General features: G+C 32.6%; 1 protein-coding gene across 1 annotated transcript in view; it reads left to right on the forward strand.

The window, feature by feature from the left end:
* LOC146531055 (xanthine dehydrogenase-like) overlaps positions 1-19,636 on the forward strand; it is an 87,815-nt gene that overhangs the window by 15,217 nt on the left and 52,962 nt on the right. Inside the window, exon 2 of the mRNA XM_085199717.1 lies at positions 1,123-1,143. The gene's annotated coding sequence lies outside the window, so the exon portion shown is untranslated. The remainder of the gene's footprint in view (positions 1-1,122; positions 1,144-19,636) is intronic.

Raw genomic sequence — 19,636 nt, forward strand, 5'->3', positions numbered from 1 at the left:
TCTGCTTACTTTTCTAAAGGAGCTGAAAGAATCATGGTTTTATTGTAAGAAATATCTTAATATTCCATGGATATACCATGCTGGTGCCGGGAGTCATCGCGTTGCAGGGTGAAGAATTTGGAACAGTGCCTGGTGCTTGAGACCCCAGTGCAGGATAAAAGTTTAAATTAGGATAACTGTAATTTATATGGAACCCTATGAAACTGAAATATCACGCTTGACCAGGTCTTTAAAAAGGATATTTCTCAAATGGAAACGATTACTGCATTCTTTTACATTGTGTCTAATAATTATATTTTTTTATTTCAATATATTTTTAATAGTAATAAATAACTTTTCTATTAAAATGAGCATATTTCTTTAAGCTTCATGCTTAAACTTGCGTCGGGAAGTTAAAGAGAATTTATTAATAAAACGACTATTCCTACAGTTGCAGCAAGGCATATTTAGAATATTTTGGCCGTCGTGCCGCAGGGGCACTCGAGGAAATGATTAATATTTATTAGTATTTCCATTTTTTCGCTTTGGTAACAATGCAAAGCGGCGTTAAGTTCCGCCGCTCAGCTTGCAATGCCTTGAAAATTGGGCGAAAATTGATGAAAAGAGACTCCGAATTCCCGAGACAGTTGATTGGTGGAACTTAACGCCGCGCCTTACCTTGTAACCAGAGCAAGGAAACGAAAATATTAAATATTTTACATCCCTGAGTGAGAATTAAACTCACAATCGTCGCGTTAACAGTCGTACTTTTGTGCTCTTGTGCTAAACGGCATCAAATCAGTTATTATTATTATTAATAATATTAATTCTAAAAGCATCGAGCACCAAAAAGCTTCTAGCACAAATTATATATTGATGAGGAAATCACATATTAACACTACACATTACGTTCTATAACAAATGTAGTTTATTTGAGATCCTATTAGCCGATTCACTTATTGTAGACATGTTTATAACACTAATATGAACTATATATTACTGAAGTAAAGGGATTCGAAGAATATAATATTATTATTATTATTCGAAATAAATGCATATTTATATACTAAAATATATGATTTTTAAGCTTATTGCCAATCTTCAATAAAAAAATATACCTACTTAAATAGATTTTTTTTTCAGATTCATGCTGTGGATAGTAGGGTGAGTAGAAAAAACCTAGTGTTAAGACACGCTGATCTTTACTTTCCACTAAAATTTCCTGGCATAGCGTGTTGACTGGTGGTACTCAACGCCGCGGTTTGAGGTCGCGCTAACCTAAGTGGCTAGAGCGAGAAAAATAAAAATAGTAAGGAATCAAACTCTCAACCTATCGCGTTTATAGTCACACGCTAGTGCACCTGCGCCACGACTAGCCTTACTTTGATTGTAGGCTTAATATCTCATATAGTGTTCCAAATCTTCTCCATATTATAAGATACAGGTTCAGGGAACCCGGTGTCAAGATATTTTGTTACCCTTACTCAACACTGTCTGTCGCCTTGGGTTATGCCGCTTGGGCAATTGGAAGTAGGTATTTTTTTTAACTTAACGCTATATCCATACATAGCGGCCTTGGCAGAGGGAATCTGGGAACTTAGTGTCAAGATACTCTGTTTCAATTAAGACACTTACTTGCATTACCCACTTTCCGCCGAATGGTCAAAGCTTCGAGTGGAGGAACTTAAAGTCGCGCTTTGACCCAACATCAGAGCGAAGAAACGAAAATATTAAATATTTAATTTTCTCGAATGAAAATCGAACCAACTGAATAAGATATTAATAAATATTAAGACGTCAATCATATTTCTTGTTGTTTTTAAAAAAATATATATTTTTTTCAAATCGTAATATATACGTGAGACAGTGAATAACCACGATAATTGTTCTATTAAAATAGCACTAAAAACTAATTGATTTTATTTAATTATATTAATTGTGCCGGAAATAACAATTATTTTTCATAGGATTAAAAGAAACACGACAAATAAAATTAAAATTATTAGAAACTTAAAAAAAATACAACACATAGCAGGGAAGTCTGGAAGCTAGTGTGGGAGTGTCTTAGACACTGGTTTCTCAAATTTCTGTCGAAATTCCGAGACATTGTGTTGAGTGACAGATCTCAACGACGCATTTTTTTGTTACCGGTTTGTTACAAGGAAATGAAAATAATTTCATCAAGCGGGAATAGAACCCAAAACCGTAACTTACTATGCGAAATATCTTTTATTTCTGCCCGACTTGTTTATTATGCATTTTTTCAGTTTCTCCTCAATTAAAAGTCTACACATTTATTTATCTTAATTATGGAAACAAGTTCAATTGTCTCGGTATTGTGTTAAAATTATTTTTATTGTGTCAGTGAGAATTTGCTTTGCCTTTTATATTTTTGGCAAAATATTGAGGCCGTCATGATGCAGGGGCACAAGAGTGTGACTGTAACGCGAAGGTTGTGGATTGGATCCCCAATAGGGGGAATGAAATATTTAATATTTTCATTTTCTTGCTCTGGAAAGCTATGGAATATCTATACACTAAGTTTTAATGTTCCCTCTGCTGGTTACGGATTTTATATGAATCTAAATCAAGTGTGTGCCAATTTTAATAGATCTATACAACTTATAGATCCCTATACAAAAAATAGTTCTGTAGTTTTAAAAATATAGATGTCCAAACATGAGTTATTCCTGTTTTATTATAATAACCGAGGACTATGAATAGAAGAAGCTACATTTTCAATCGGTTTAAAACATTTCGGATTAAACTGATAAATAAAAGAGTGTTTGGTCACTATGCTTTCTATCTATTAGGATTCACAAATTTTACTGCGTCTTTAGTTGACTGAGGTTAAATTTGTCATACAAAAACTTCAAAAAGTGATGAAGGCCGCTCCCATTACGCGTTACGCACTTTACTCACGATGTCATTCAACTTAATAATAATATAAATATTATTTTTAACCTTGTAGTCTTGTGGTCATTTGGGACCTGCCGAAGTTCTTGAAGTGATTCATTGGTTGATTGAATGGGAGCGCCGTTTCTTAACACTAGGTTCCCAGGTTCCCTAAGAGTCACAGGTGCGGTATAGAGCGTGATTTGATTCCAATTGCTTGTAATGACTAGGTTCCCTCTGTCTCTGCTATATTAAAAAATATTTTTATCGATTATTATGTGAAATATATGTTCATACATGTCCAATTATATTTTCATAGATATATTATTTATTTTTATATCTGTGACGGTATCTACCGTCGCAGGAAACTTACGCCAACACTTCCTCACAATCTCTTAATATAGTGAGTAAATACATACTCGTAGGTGTTTCTTAACAAGTTATGTATTTTAAATTTTAAACTAATTTTTATCTATTTTAGGTATTAGAACAAAGTAGCATTTAAATCTCAAATTATAATACCAATATAGATAATTATCTATACTGGCTCAGTGGCGCAGGGTCTTTAAAATATTAACTTATGGCTGCGGCTTCGCCCGCGTGGTCAAATGGCTTTGTATAATATGACATATTTTGGAATACCCGAGGTAACTCTTATACAAGTACAGTGGTCTATAATGTATAGATTAACGTAATGTTATTACACACTGTAGCTTTCCCTGTAGCCTGTTGCTTTTCTTTTATGGGAAAAGAGCCCACAAGCCCAGAGCCTGTGCCCCTGCGGCAGAGTCTAGTAGTTCCTGAGATTATTGTGCTCGCCGCACATAGCAGAGGATGCAGAGATAAACTAGTGTTAGGGCACTACGTTCCCCATTTTCTTGACTAGCTTTATATTCAGGAAAACTTAAAACTTAGCCTTAATTTTTAAAATTTAGCCTTAATTTTTAATATTTAGAAAAAAACTAAAACACTTGGGGAAATTAAATATTCAATCCTCATTTCCTCGTTCCGGTAACGAGCCAAATAGGGTGGCAGAGTTCCACTACTCAACACACAATATCTTAAGATTTCGACAGAATGTTGAGAAGGGAGTGTCTTAATGGTGAGTGTTTTAACACCAGGTTCCCCGGTTCCCTCTGCTAATGTACGGTGCCCGCTATGTGCAGGATACAGCATATAGTTAAAAAAAACACACCTCTGCTCTTTATTTCATAGTCCAGATTATTAATTAACCTTGCCTTAATTCACACTCGTAAAGCAAGCTACTTAAACACGATTACAATTATAATTTTCAAATTCACATAAATTAACTTAATTACATACAAGGCTTCAAAATTTTTGTTACAAAACGTAAATACGTAGTTGTTGGGTGATTATTATATTGTTATGAGAATATTATTAAAATTGTATCAGTTTTTTATTAACTATATAAATTGGGAGGTTATTTCATATTTTGCATTCCATACATTTTTTTAGTTTAATTCAGTAGTTCCATATATGTATGTAAATGTTATGTGAGACAGTATGAATATCTGCAAAAGAGAAGTATTTGTTAAAAAAGCGGAGCTGAACGCCGCTTTACCAGAACGGCGAAATAAATATAAGCAAAATAAAAAAAAACAATAGAATATTTTAAGAAATCTTTTTCAAGGCACCTTCCTGGTTTTGAAGATGTAGACATTCTAACGATTTTTAATCTTTTTGTAATTATACAAAGGTTAATTAAAAGGTAAGCACAATAAAATTAAACATTAATCTTTTTGATTGTGAACAGATAATACCCATTTAGCTCTAATTTGCGTTAAAATACATAATTACATATAATTACAGGTTAACCTGACTTAATTCGTAGAGTTAATATATGTATGTAGGTATACGTATTAATAGATATTGCCTTGAAATAAATGATTTTTTGGTTTTGAACAAATGTGCACAAAATGTGTAACTGATGTAATAAAATTAGCGTTCCCTACTTTTCGCCAAGTTTTGGAAGCATCATATCATCAATATCAGATTGTATTATATATCAGACACATATATGTATTCTTTTAAAAAATATATTAACACTTGTCTATTGAAACTCAGACTAGGTAAACAAATTTATTAATATCTTTTTAAATAATTAATACAAAATAAATAAAATTTGTCCTGCAAGGAAATCAAACCTACGACCTATTTAGTAGTTATTTTCCATCCAGTCCTACAAACTTACAGGCTCACTCATAAAAGATCGTGAAACACGTACATTAGACTCAAGCGAGGCGTCCAAATGGTCTGCGTGTATTTAGTTTTGTGGTGATACGCGCTACAACGGAAGGGTAACGACAGTATGTGGGTAGTTAACTGTTTAAAATATACTTACTATTAGTACTTATGTTCTTAAAATCTGAGGTGTTATTTAAGTGTACATATATATATATATATACTAGCGGCCCGCTCGCGGTTTCACCCGCGTGATCTATGTTATTATTAATTGCCTGTCTCCATGACTACGTCCTAGTGACGTCTATGCAAAATTTGAGACTCCTAGCATTTGTAGTAACGAAGTTTCATACAAACTTTCGACCTCAAAAACAATCCCTTAGAAGTCGAACATTGCAAATTCCTACGTCTTAGCAAGCACCTACGTCCTATAAATAACTGATATGCAAATTTCAGATTCCTAGCACATGTAGTTTCTGAGATTTCGTGATGAGTGAGTGACCTTTCGATTTTATATATATAGATTTTAAATGTATTTTTTTTAATAAGCCATAATATGATAAGAATTAATAAATATAAGATAGAGAGATAATTGAGACCAGTAATGGCGCAGGGGCACAACGTGTTACTGTAAACGCGACTAGCTGTGGATTCGATCGCCAGTCGACAAAATAAAAAAATATTTAAATTTATATTTCCATTTAAGGGTAGGTAGAGGGAACCTGGGAACGGAGTGTTAACATTTTCATTTTCCACTTTTCGCTGAATTTCGGAAGCATTAGCAGGTGCTGAGTGGTAGAACTCAACGCCGCGTTATCACGGCGAAGAAATGAAAATATTAAATTTTTCATTTACTTGATTGGGAATAGAACCTGCAGCGATTACTCTGCACGACGCCTGGCTCGAATAAGTACAAAAACTAAATATATTTTACAAAAACGATATATATTTGCATAATGAAAGAGAAAAGCTATTCCCATTGAAAATGGTTTAATCATATTTAAGTGCTGTCAACATCTTTTACTACTTTGGCTAATTTGCAATTCAATAGAAATAGATGGTTACCAAATTGGAATTAAAATCTTCAATTTGGGTCTTCGAGTAATGGTTTTGTAATAAAATTTTATAGTTTTACTTAGACTGTAGACTTGTTGCCGTAGTTTGAGTATTAAATTTTATTCCAAGTAAGGGTTTTTATTGGTTATTTAAAATTATTTTCTAATGTTTTTGACACTCAACAGAATTAATAAGCATCTTAAAATTTCTTATAGAAAACTGGTTGTCTGCGAAGTCGGTTTACGGATTATTTTACGTGTTAACATTTTAGAAATTTGTGTACTTTTTATAAGTTGAATTCAATAAATATTAGTAGGTAGATATTAAAAGTTAAAGTTAAAATAATTGTATAAATTGTATATTACATAATTTTTTTTTAGCCTTACGAAACTCCTTAGGAACTATTTCTGGATTGAAAACTATACACGCAGTTTACTCCTATGATTTAGAAAACTTTATGATGAGTTGCGAAACCCGTACATTCTTTAATCAGAACGTCCCGATGCAGTTTTATATCGTATATGTAAGTACATAATTCTTATATGTTTTGTAATGTTAATAAATCTCATAATATGAATATAAAATATGCAGTTTCTACCAATAAAATGTTCTTTAAAAAAAGTTTTATCTAAAGAAAAAAGGCTTATTAAAGGTTTTTCTCAAAAAATTACGAAAAGTGGTGAAAATAGTAAAATGACATTTTTTTACTGCCAAAACAAAAAAATCCTAATATTATCAATAATAATTATCGAATTTTACGCCTCCAAACTTAAACAATGTGGTGTTCTGGAGGTCCTTATTTAGTTTAATTTATTCTAGGTCTTCGTTTAAGTGGTGACTTAATGACCTAGACGATGAATGGTCTCTTATTTAATGGATACAGTGGTTGAGTTTAAGTTTAATCCTTATTACATTTTATTATATAATTTAGTTCATTTAGACTTTGAAAGTTTAAATGAACTAAATTATATAATAAAACGTAATAAGGACTACTGGAGGAGGCCTATACCCAGCCTGGGGACCTTGCCTAATATTATATTTAGAAGAGATAAGAACATTTAAATTAAGTAAATTCTTGTAAATATTTATTTTAAATTAGAATTAAGGCAATGGTCAATAAAAGGCTTTTTTATTTTGATTTTTTATTTTTTAGACTTTGGAAGAATTAAAATGTATAGTATAAGTTAATGTTAGTAAAGCTGATTAATTTGTTTGGTTGTATGCACTAATTTCACAACGTACTTTCGTTCGTTCAAGGTACGGTAAGGTACGTCTTGAACTCAACACGCAATGCTTCCAGAATTCGGTGGAAAGTGGGGAACGGAGTGCCTTCACACTAAGTTCCCTCTGCCAGGGAAGGCAGAAGAGCAGAAGAGCAGGTATGCTCTGTGCAGGATACAGCGTAAAGCTGATTGTTTTGATTAAATGATTACTTTTATATTGCCAAACCCTATACAAACATTGGTTCAAAGAATATGAGTCATAAATCAAGCCTGCCAGGATGAAAAAACCACTAAGTATCCACTATCTTCATATAAAATAAAATTATAAGTAAGAATTTATGTCTGTATATTGTATTTATAAGTTTTAAATACTTGGTTATGCTTATTTTTCTATACATAGAAAATTATTCATATAAACCCTCTTTTAAAGATAAATCGACTAGACAATAAATAATATGGCCCAGTGGTACAGATATCATAGGTTCGAATTCAATGTTATATTATCAAAAAGATAAATGAATTAATTTCACTATGCAAGATGAGAAAATAAGCAACAAATTACAACACATCACTCAACATTACCTCATCAACTCAACACAGGCTTGGTCTAGCAAGTTTTTTATTTAACGTTCAATTTTCGAGAAATTACGTGTTGAGTACCGGAACTAAACGCCGTTGTGTCTATTGCAAGACCTATTATTTCAGCTAAATATAGACTATGTTTAACAAATTACACAAGCAACGCAAGGGAAAATAGTTAGTTTATACTAAATTATACATTTGTGAATGGACAAGGTCAAAGATAACAAGTATACATTTCCAAGATTCAATGGAGCGTTTGATATCGACGTGAGAACTCACTTACTCATTCGGACAATTAACTTTTTATAATACTTTACTTTGCATATTGTATTGTATTACAATATTTTATATATATTTAATACTAGCGGACGCGCGCAGCTTCGCCCGCTTATTTGCACCTTTAGGGGTGAATCCTAATAAACCATGAAACAAGTGTTCAATGAAATATTTTTAAGTGTTTAAATTTCAAATCTTATAAAAATCGGTGGCGATTTAAAAAAAAATCCATACAAACTTTCGACCCCTTTTTCATCCCCTTAGGAGTCGAATATTGCAAATTCCCGTCTTAGCGAGCACCTACGTCCTATAAGTAACTCCTATGCAAAATTTGAGATTTCTAGCACATGTAGTTTCTGAGATTTCGTGATGAGTGAGTGACCTTTCGATTTTATATATATAGATTTATTTGGTTCTAAAAAATTTTGGAAGAAATAATATTAAACTGATTTCAAATACCTGTCGTCGAGTAGCGCAAAGACCGAGTCTAATTGTTGTGGATTCTATTGCAATGTAGGGGGATGATTGCTTAATTTTCTTACTAAATTGTGCTGTGCGTTAAATTCCGCCACTCCAGTTGTCTTGTCTGAAAATTGGATGAAGGGAGGAGTAGAATGTAATTAACCCTGATGTAGAAGTAGAAGAGAGATTCGTAGAGCTAAGGAAAAAGGCTATAATTTTTTTTTAACCTTAATTTTAATAATTTACAAGTAATTTTCATTTACTCTATATAAGCGAATGCTAATACAAGCTATTGTTATGACAAACATCCTAATATGAATAGTATTGAAACTTGATAGATCTGTCAATCTGAAGATAAGACAAGAAACTAATTAACTTGGCATGTGTTAAATGCTCAATCATATTCCTATAGTCTTTACTATGTTATATATTTATATGTAATTATAAAAGAACATAACAGAGAAGTTGAAGAGGAGGAGGAGGTTGTGGGTTCGATGCGCACTCGACGAAATGAATTATTTAATATTTTTATGTATTCCTTCAGATAAGGAGGCAAAACGCTACGTCAAGAATTTGCCTCCAGAAATAGGCGGAAAGTGGAAAACGGGGTCAAAGTGGTGGCAAAGTGTCTTAATTTGTACGGAGAGTTTAAACACTAGGTTCCCAGGATCCCTCTGCATATCATACCCTGGTATCCGCGGGATACAGCTTGAAACTATAAAATGATCCATTTCTTTATATTCTTGTGATTTATGTTAATGATCTTTTAGAGGAGGCAGAGAGAACCTAGTATCAAAGTACGAAATGAAAATTCATTCTCCCAAGTGGGGATCAAAGGATCTCGGTTCTCTAAACTCCAATTTATTTATGGAATATTTAAAACATTATAGTGAATTTAAAAAGAAAGATTTATAGATAACTTCCTATGTTTGATACATGTATTGGATTTTGAAAAGTTCTCCTAAGTCCCGGTTTGTTAAAGTTTACATGAATAAATTGTATTTGCTGGAGGTGAAGTTGCAGCCCGATAGTTTATTATAAAATTGAGAAGATTCAATGCAAAAGTTGATATTTTTGCTAGAAAATAACTTGGAATACAAAATTGTATTTGTTATTTACACATTTTTAACTTTTCAAGAGGTTGAGGAGAGGAGGTAGAGGTTTTCAAGAGGTTGCAGACGAAATCTATACTATGACACTTCTCTTTCATTATCCATTTAAGAAATAGTAGATATTTTTAGGTATAATACTATGGGAATTTTTCATAGTAAAATTACATTATGAACAAAGCGGAGCGGTTGTGGCGTAGCGGTCTTATGGTTGTTGGTTCGATTCTCACTCGGGGAAATTATTTTTATTTCCTGCCACTGATGGTCTAAGTTCTGCTACTCAACACGCAATATCTCGTAAATTGGACGAAAATTAACGAAGCAAAAAGTAATGTCTAAAAAACGTTTACTATTTATTTACTTTGATGCCATAGTGGTGTTAGAAGAATAGTATGTATGTATATTTGTATGTATATGGGCATGGAACACCCAACCGTCGTTACAGTCGCAGGCTTATTCCGCTCCGCTACAGACATCTTCAACGGCTAATTAAATTATCTGTGCTTAATTATACGATATAACATAATTTACGTGATTTTTATATGTAATTTTAATAATAAATTATTAATAATAAATATTTCCTATATAAAATGAGATAATACTAAGAATAATAACTTGGGACATGTATTGTTACGATTATTTTCCGTAGCTATAACTACGTGATCAATGCTGCTTATTCACAGATTTGACCTTCAATTTAATAAATAAACTACACGCTACACGGCTGTACAATGGAATATTATCAACAAAACTAAATTTTAATTTTTCTTCTTTGTTATGGTTATAAAATACAAAAAAACCTTATCAAATATTTATTGTAATATTCATATAGTGTTAGATAATATTTTGCTAGATTTGTCCGTGTTCCATAAAGTAGCTCCACGCATTTTCCCGCAAGGTAGGCAAGGGGCATTTAGCCTAACTTTGGTGTTGACTAGTGGAGCTCAACGCCGCTTCTATTGCCTTCTTGTCTCACGTATTCTACAGAAAATATAGAAAAATAATAATGATATATACCACTCAGTTTTCTACAATTCATTTAATATTATTAATTCAAAATGTTCTGTATTTTGTATTGTAGTACAAGAGAAGCATACTTCAAATCATTTTTTTAACTATTGTTTTATTTTTATTCGCTCTGATAAAGGGTAAGCACGGCGCGGCGTTCAGTTCCGCCTTAGCTGTGGCAATTCACGCTAACAAGCAACGACATTTCATTGGGTTCCCTCTGCGTACCCTGATATTTGCAAAAATAGATGAAAACCCGAATAAGAAATATTTATTTCAACTTAATTTACTATTATCGATGTGAGCTGGACAAGAGTGAGTCAATCGATCTTTATCACATATCTATAACAAGATTCTAAAGCTATAAGTAAATATAGTTCCGAGATAAATCTTTTAAACAATCTAGACTTACAATTGAAACTTAAATTATATTAGAATAGACATTTGACCCAGCCCACTGTACTGTGACACTAACAACCTTTCAGTAAATGCTATTCGAATGGTAGGTCTGGAAGTTTAAGGTCTCGGGCTAACCTGTGTCCAATAGATTACATACATACATAGCTTCATGCTTAACCCTAGTGGGGTAGTCAGAGAGAACGGAGTGCCAAACACTACGGTATCTAGATACCTCTTTCGCCTCGTCCACTATCATCAACGTCTTCATGCGTACTCTCCGGAGGGGTCCTCATGCTTTTTATGTGACCTTCCTATGTGACTCCAGTATCTATCTAGTGGAGCTACAAATAGTCCAATAGATTAACCAAGGTTAAGGTTTAAAATCTGTAATAATAGTGAAATACAAAAACTGTAATAGTTCAGGTCTTTGGATTCTGCTAGTCTAAATTTGTTTTATCTATATATATAAAAGGACTTGTCCTCACTGACTGTAAGACCCACGCCCAGCCGTAACCGTTGATGGTAGAAACGTGAAATTTCGACAGATGTTTACTTTCGTAATCTGGATATCCACTAAAAAGGGATTTTGAAAAATTTTAACTCTAAAGGGATGAAATAGGGGTTGAATATAGGTATACCTATACAAAAAAATATTACTCTAGATATGGATGGATACGGTTGCGTTCTCAGTAATTATAAACTACGTTCCGTTGATTTATGAGTATTGGCTATTATCGTTAAGTAGTGTGTATTACAAATTTGGTGGTTATTATATATATAGTTTAATTTTTTTTATTAACGAATTCGTATAATGTTTCTTCTAGCTCCACTTTCACCCTTTATCCTATACATAGTAGGTTATGCAAATGGAATCTAGTGCTAAAACACTCCGCTCCCCACTCTCAGTCCAATTTTCAACATAGCATGTTGGATGGCAAATCTGAACTCTGTGCTTTATCCATTTACCCCGAGGAATTGAACCCCCAATCTTCGCGCTTACAGCTCATACGCTTTGTTATTGCGCCATGAGTAATAATTGATTTGTAATCAATCAGCGTAATGTAAGACTTCCTCCAGCTAGATGGGGTAAGGATATTCGAAAATCGGCGGGCAACGGCTAGATGCGAAGAGCTGAAGATCGAGCTCAGTGACGTGCCATTGGAGAGGCTATGTCCAACAGTGGACGAGGACAGGCTGATAATGATGATGATGATGATGAATCATTTTCTATATTTTTACAAGGTAAACATAGAGAACCTTGTACTTCGTCTATTACTGTCCATTTTAGACATGCCGTTCCACTACGCCACGATGGTCTCACAACAATGATATTAATAAGTATTTGCATTGAACAAGAAAAATTCCCAAAAAATGGCAACGTCCTTGCTAGAACAATAGCTGCTGTATAACTCAACAACATCGCAACATATAAACTGTTGTGACCCACATGTTGAGTGAATCATACACAAATTAGAGGTTATATTTAGCTAATTAGTTGCTAAGGTTAGTTGGATATCTTTATCTTTCGACTGAGGTAAATTTTGTAAGTTTCTAATATTTTTCTTCTTCTTCAGCTTTACGCTGTATTTTACTCTCTCGAATAGGCAGGCAGAATCTGGTGTTAGAACACTCCGTTCCTCATTGTCTGTTCTATTTTTAGATCCTTCCGTATTGGATGGTGAAACTTAACGCCGCGTTAAATGACAATAAATAATTAATTAGGAATCGATTTTACATCCGTCGCGTGTATTTCACAAGGAAAACATGGAGAAACTTATGTGAAATAATCTATTATTGTCTATTTTAGAGATATTACATATTATGAATATAGCGGATTTTAACACCGCGATTTGTTTTACTACGCCGAATTGAAACCCCTCAAATACCGTAATCATAGCCATATATTTTCCAAGTGCTTCATTGTGGCGAAAGATCGTTCCTAAAAGAAATATAGTATAAGGTACGTAGAATAGGGGAACAAATGTGCTACTATACATGCGACAGGTCGTGGGTTCGACTCCCTCTTAAGGAAATATTTAATATGTTCATATCCTTGCTCTGGTACTTGAGAGTTAATACAAAATATGTATATAATTCAGAACATTAGTTCTTGAGATTAGTCCGATTAAACAAACAAACACTTCAGCCATTCATAAGTTGCATTTGAATAGATATATACAGTTTTCAACAGTTAATACTAATTAGTTTCATCCTTCACCTAAATAAAATAATAATTATAAATTTGGCAGCATCCATATCAGTTCCGATATTGAGTATTGCAATTATTCATCCATTTTTAAGCGTTCTTTGTGTTTGTTCGTTATGTCGACGATTTTCACGCCTTTTGCAATCTCATACGTTTTTACGGTTACCACATAACGTTTCGACTTGAGTACATTTTTTGATGAACAATAAAATTTTATGATGATAAAATAATAAGCATTAATTTTAGCTAAAGATTGACATTATTTATCATTTCTGTCTTTTTTCACAAAATGTTACATTTTGCATAAAATTTCGCAATTTTAAAATATATAATCTTCTAAAGATGAGGATGGAAATTACAATTAAACTATTATTTGTCAATAATATGATCGTAATTGTCACGCAGTTACAAGGTGTAGGTACACCAGAGGTTTTATTATTCGGTCGCCACACTCGAACACTGATTACATTAATATTAAATACAAATATATGTATACTGAAAATAGAGAAATAAATATCTAAAAAAGTAGCTTCATGCTTTTGCCGGATAGTAGGAAGACTACACTACAACTCATGCTTAACCACGAAAATACATTAAACGCCACACACCACATCAAATTAAAGATACTCTTGAGTTCAAAGTGTTTGCAACCTCAGCAGGTTTCTCACAGCATTGTTCGTATTTCACGCACGCAACGCTTGCGCAAGTACAGCTATCATTGAGACCAGTCGTCATACAGTAAACATGGTAACTGCTTGTAAACAAACTTTGTTACATATTAGTTGGGAGGATGGATGAGTATACTGTATGAGGTCAATGGCGGATGTGGGAACCAGGAAATGTTGTATTACACTGATATTTTGTAAGTGATAATTAAATTAAAGTTTTTTGAAATGGCATCTGACTGCAAACACGAGGGTTGTATTTTCTATTTCCATTTTGGGTAACTATTATATTTAATTTATTTTAATTTTCTTTAACTGGTAAAAACAAAAAATAATGAAAAAATGATGAAACATTCCATGAAGAAACGAGAACAAATGTGCTCACAGATCCACCATATGTCTACATACCATATATTTACACAAGATTTTCTCCTCACTATACATTGTTTGGTGATTATTTAAATACTTTGTTAAACTCATATTATTAAATCATTATGTCAACGCAGATTTACTGAGACAACTCACAGCGTTCAAGTCTGCTATTGAACACGTAACATTCTGTAAATTGCATAGAAAAAAGAGAAGGAGACAAAAGCTTTTTTAACAATAGATCCTCTAGACTAGGCTAAAAAAGTATTTGTACGCGTTTACACATCAAAAGAACGAAAAAGAACGAAAGGGCGAATGTTTGAGATATCTTAAGTAGCAGTACTCAAAAGCCACGCGTCGTTATTTATTATAGTCCAAAGCGAAGAATTAAATTTACTTCCCCCCTAAAGTGGAAATCGAATGGGGAATATGAATAAAATAAATGATATCCGCATTATGACATTTGTTATCACAATATATTATGTAAATGAGGTCACGTGTGCAGCTTACTTTACTATGAATATAATATTTAAAAATATTTAAGCTAAAAGAGTTTAATCTACTTGAAATTTAGACAGGTCGCTGGTATTTTTGTATATCTACCTGCACTTTTGTTTCTATTTGCTCTGAATCTGTACAGAGTGAGCTCCGAAACTAAAACACTTGCTAAAAATTATGTGAATATTTTTAAAATCTTTTCGTTATTTTTTTTAATTATTGTTGAAATGTCTTGTTGTGTTATTATTTTTATGTTATTTTATCTGTAATAGTCAATAGGCAGTCTATGGTCTATTACACATAAAAATTAATCTTTTATAATTAATATGCCATATGATTTTTACTATAAAAGGGTTGACGTTACTATAATTTTTAAGCTTCACGCTCTATCCTGCACATAGAAGGGTAGGCAGAGGGAACCTGGGAACCTAGTGTTAAGATATTCCGTTCCCAATGTAATACTTCCGTTCTCCACTTTCCGCCAATTTCTGGAGGCATTTCGAGTTGAGTTTTATTTGAACAAAGCCACTGTGACAGAACTTATTTTGACTTATTAACTTAAGTGACAGAACTTATTCACTCAGCTCACAAAATAAAACGGTGTCTCTTTATGTGCCGATTTTGGTTATAAAATTAACTGGTTAAATTTAAAAACATTTGCTTAGCTCTAACTGCATTAACAACACACTTATAAAACAACTTCAATGATATTTATATGAATAATTAACTCATAGTCCTTCAATGATTTTCCTGGTTCCCATAATAAAATTGTAAATCCTAATAAATTTTATACTAAATTCGGATTAAATGTGCGTCGCATATATTTTTTTATTGCTTCATTTATGAAGTATAATCCATACCTATATTATAAATTCGAAAGTAACTCTGTCTGTCTGTCTGTCTGTCTGTCTGTCTTTTCCGCAATCAGGGCCAAACCGCTAATTTAATTGTGATAAAATACTCATATAGAGATACTTGAGGGTCCCGGGATGAACATAGGATACTTTTTTTTTCTCATATTTGTAATATTTTCGTTATATACCAATATCTATATATATAAAAGGACTTGTCCTCACTGACTGAGGTAAGACGCACGCACAGCCGTAACCCCTGATGGTAGAAACGTGGAATTTGGACAGATGTTTACTTTCGTATTCTGGACATCCACTAAGAAGGGATTTTGAAAAATTTTAACCCTAAAGGGGTAAAATAGGGGTTGAAAGTTTGTATGGAAAAAAATTTAAATCGGCACCGATTTTTATAAAATTTGAAATTTAGATTTTTAAAAGTATTTAATTGAACACATGTTTCGTGGTTTTCTAGAATTTTTCCCCTAAGGATGCAAATAAGGGGTTGAAAGTTTGTATGGAAAAATCTTTAAAACGCCACCGATTATTATGAAATTTGAAATTTATACTCTGAAAATATTTCATTGAACACATGTTTCGTGGTTTATTAGAATTCACCCCTAATTACGCAAGCGAAGCTGCGCGCGTTCGCTAGTATTAAAATAATTAATTTGACAAGGAATTTATTCCGCCATGTTAATAACAATCGTCGCTACGCGTTGCTAAGCAACAGCTTGCAAAATTTGCTGTTTTAAGAAAACGTCACCCAAAGTGAGTTTGCTTAATGCATACATGGTGCGCGCCGATATAGATTTATACAAATCTCTTTATACGAATCATTAACAAAAATTAGATGATTTCTATAATTTGATATTCATCCTTATGAAAATAAATATAATAGTCACTTTTAGCATTTCATCTAGATGGAAACTATAATTTACTGTATAACATTCTAATAAATAATTAAGATGTGACTGATTCCAAATGACCTAGCCTTCGGGCGGCACAGTATGATTATGACCCACGCGAACGGGCGGATGACTTTGATGATTTTGTAAATTTTTATAGATTTTCGAATTACTATTATTTTTATGTAATTATTTGCTGCTTATAATTAATTTAACTCAGTTCGGTTATCTATACCGATGTTATACACTTAAAATATCGTAATTTTAATCATTTGAGATTTTATTTAATATTGTTCGCAAAAATTAATAATTATTTAATATAGAAAAATGTTTAGTACGCGCGCACAGCAAACTTTAGGTTTTTTTTTCTAATATTAAGAATTTCTTTTTTATTTTTTATTTAGTTACTTTTACTTCTTTGGTTTGTTCATTTCGGTTACTCAGATATTTTTTCTAATAATAAATCTCCACTTATTATTATTTTTTAACTTATTTTAATGATTTAGGCTTATATTTTCGCGGGCGTAGCCGCGTCCGGGCCCACTAGTGTTATATAACTACGTTACACAGTTACGTATAACCGTAGTTATACAGTTGTATAACTACGGTTATACATTAATTATTGTTTGTGGCTAATAGAGTTAAAAAAAACCTATTTTGTATAATAGTAATATGGATTCGATTCCCACTCGAAATGGAATATTAATTATTCGAATTTCCCCGAACTCCAGAATAGGTTTCCAGGTTCCCTCTTATTATGTACGAGATATAGCGCGAAACTTAATAAATATAATAATTTTATATATAGCTATATTGCTATATAGAAAACCTGAAATAAATACAGTTTGTTTTCACTCTGTGCCCTGATTCGGATTTTTGAATAATATAAAAAATTAAATAGATTAATATATTTTTCCTCATTTATTTACATTCTGCAATAGGGCACGGAATGAGTATCTTACTGCTGCAGTTCTCTTACATCAGCGCAACTTAACACCGCACGTTCCTATCAAACTAGACTAGCCTATACCAATTTCTTAACAATAAGCCTGTCTTATTATTTACTTCCATCAATATCCCGGTAATGTGAATTGCGCAACCGTTGAACTTGACGTAACGCTTCAGCGCACGCGACGCTCTGATTCATCTATTCTAGTAGGTAATGTTAGTTAGTATAAACTTATTTATACCTATATTTATTTTAGGATGCTTTTTCACAATTATTTTCATTTTATGAGAAATATTAAAATTATTATTATTGAATGAGGCCCTCGTGGCGCAGCGGCACAATGGTGTGACTGTAACGACGGTTGTGGGTTCGATCCCCACTCGAGGAAGTGAACTATTTATTTACGTTTATATTTCTATTTCTTCGTTCTGGTGTCGAGGCAAAGCGCGGCGTTGAGTTCTGCCACTCAACACGCAATGCCTCCCGAATTCGGCAGAGAGTGGGGAACCGAGTGTCTTAGCATTAGGTTCCCTCTGCCTACCCTGCTGTGTGCGGGATACAGAGTGAAGCTGATTTATTTATTTATTTTTTTACTAATAAATCACAGAAATGTGATTTTTTAGTATATCTATATAATACAAATCATAATATATATTGAAAAAGTAGGCCAAAAAAACAGCGTCAGTTATTCGACACGTGCCTCTGCGATAGTTGAGACACGAGCGAGCGGAGTTTAATCATTAATGATCATTTCCCAAATCATCACTCGCTGTTCAGTCGAGTCAGTTAAGACCCTTCTGATGGCAACGTGGCCACAAAATGAAAAATTATTTACGTTCTCAATATAACCAAACCCTAGCGCGATTCAGAGTACACATAACGCCATCTAGTCTGGAATTTGGAATTAATGATTATTTATAGTTTGATGATTATATTTATAGACTTGTAGAGGCAGGTGATGATGTTATTATATATTTGCGTTTTTTTTTTTTTTTTTATCAGCCTATCGTCGTCCGCCGCTGAACGTAGGTCTCCCTCATCAAACGTCAACCAACCCGGTCTTGGGCTTCTCGCATCCATTTATTTTAATAGAAAATAGTGTAGAAATGTTCTAGTGTTAATATGCTTATTTTGAGGTTATGAAAAGATTAATATGTCTTTGAAGGAGTAGGAAGGCCTTTCCACTTCTACTTTATGGACTATAGAAGTTACATTAAGAAATGTTTGGTTACAAATATTAGACTTTCAAAAATGATTCATCAAGAATCATATTAAGTATACTTATGTATATCGATCCCATGATAAGTATAGTAAACAATAGATCTAACATGAACACTGTAACATATAGTGTGTTTGTTTACAATATGTGTAAAATAAATGTCATAGATCTTATCTATAAAATGATTTATATATAAGATCTATAATGTTTAATAAATGAAAATAAGCTCTTAAATATTGATCGCACGTAGCTAATGCAAGGTTACGAATGCATTACATAGCTCAGTAGATCCCAACAGGCGTCACAAACAACATTAGCAACATTCATATAAAATGGCACATATGTGATATAAGCAATGTTGAAATTACATTAAACTCACTAAATAATAAATGTATATTAGTATATGAATATGAATTACTAATATAGTACTTCAAATTCCGTTAGCATCAACCAGTACCGGTCTTAGGACTAATAAGTTTTAACAATTAGAAGAGAATAACGAAAGATTTTCCCCAAAAACAAACAGTTATTAAATAACTTCGTAAACATTTTCAAATCTTATAACCAATAGACTTATTTATCATTAGATTAGTTTCATACAAAAAGCTACAATTTTTCTTATAACAAAAATAAATAAGAAGAAAGCTAAAAACAATAACTAAATCTCTGACCGGATATATATTTGATTGGATTCCGTTCTATAAGGCTTTCTATATGGTCCACGCTCGAGACAAAATTTTATTTATTATGAGACCATTCCACGATCAGATGAACTAGACATTA

The sequence above is a fragment of the Heliconius melpomene genome, chromosome 16 (assembly GCF_056956725.1).
Source record: "Heliconius melpomene rosina isolate 202511_hmr_F chromosome 16, ASM5695672v1, whole genome shotgun sequence".
NCBI classification, from domain to species: Eukaryota; Metazoa; Arthropoda; class Insecta; order Lepidoptera; family Nymphalidae; genus Heliconius; species Heliconius melpomene.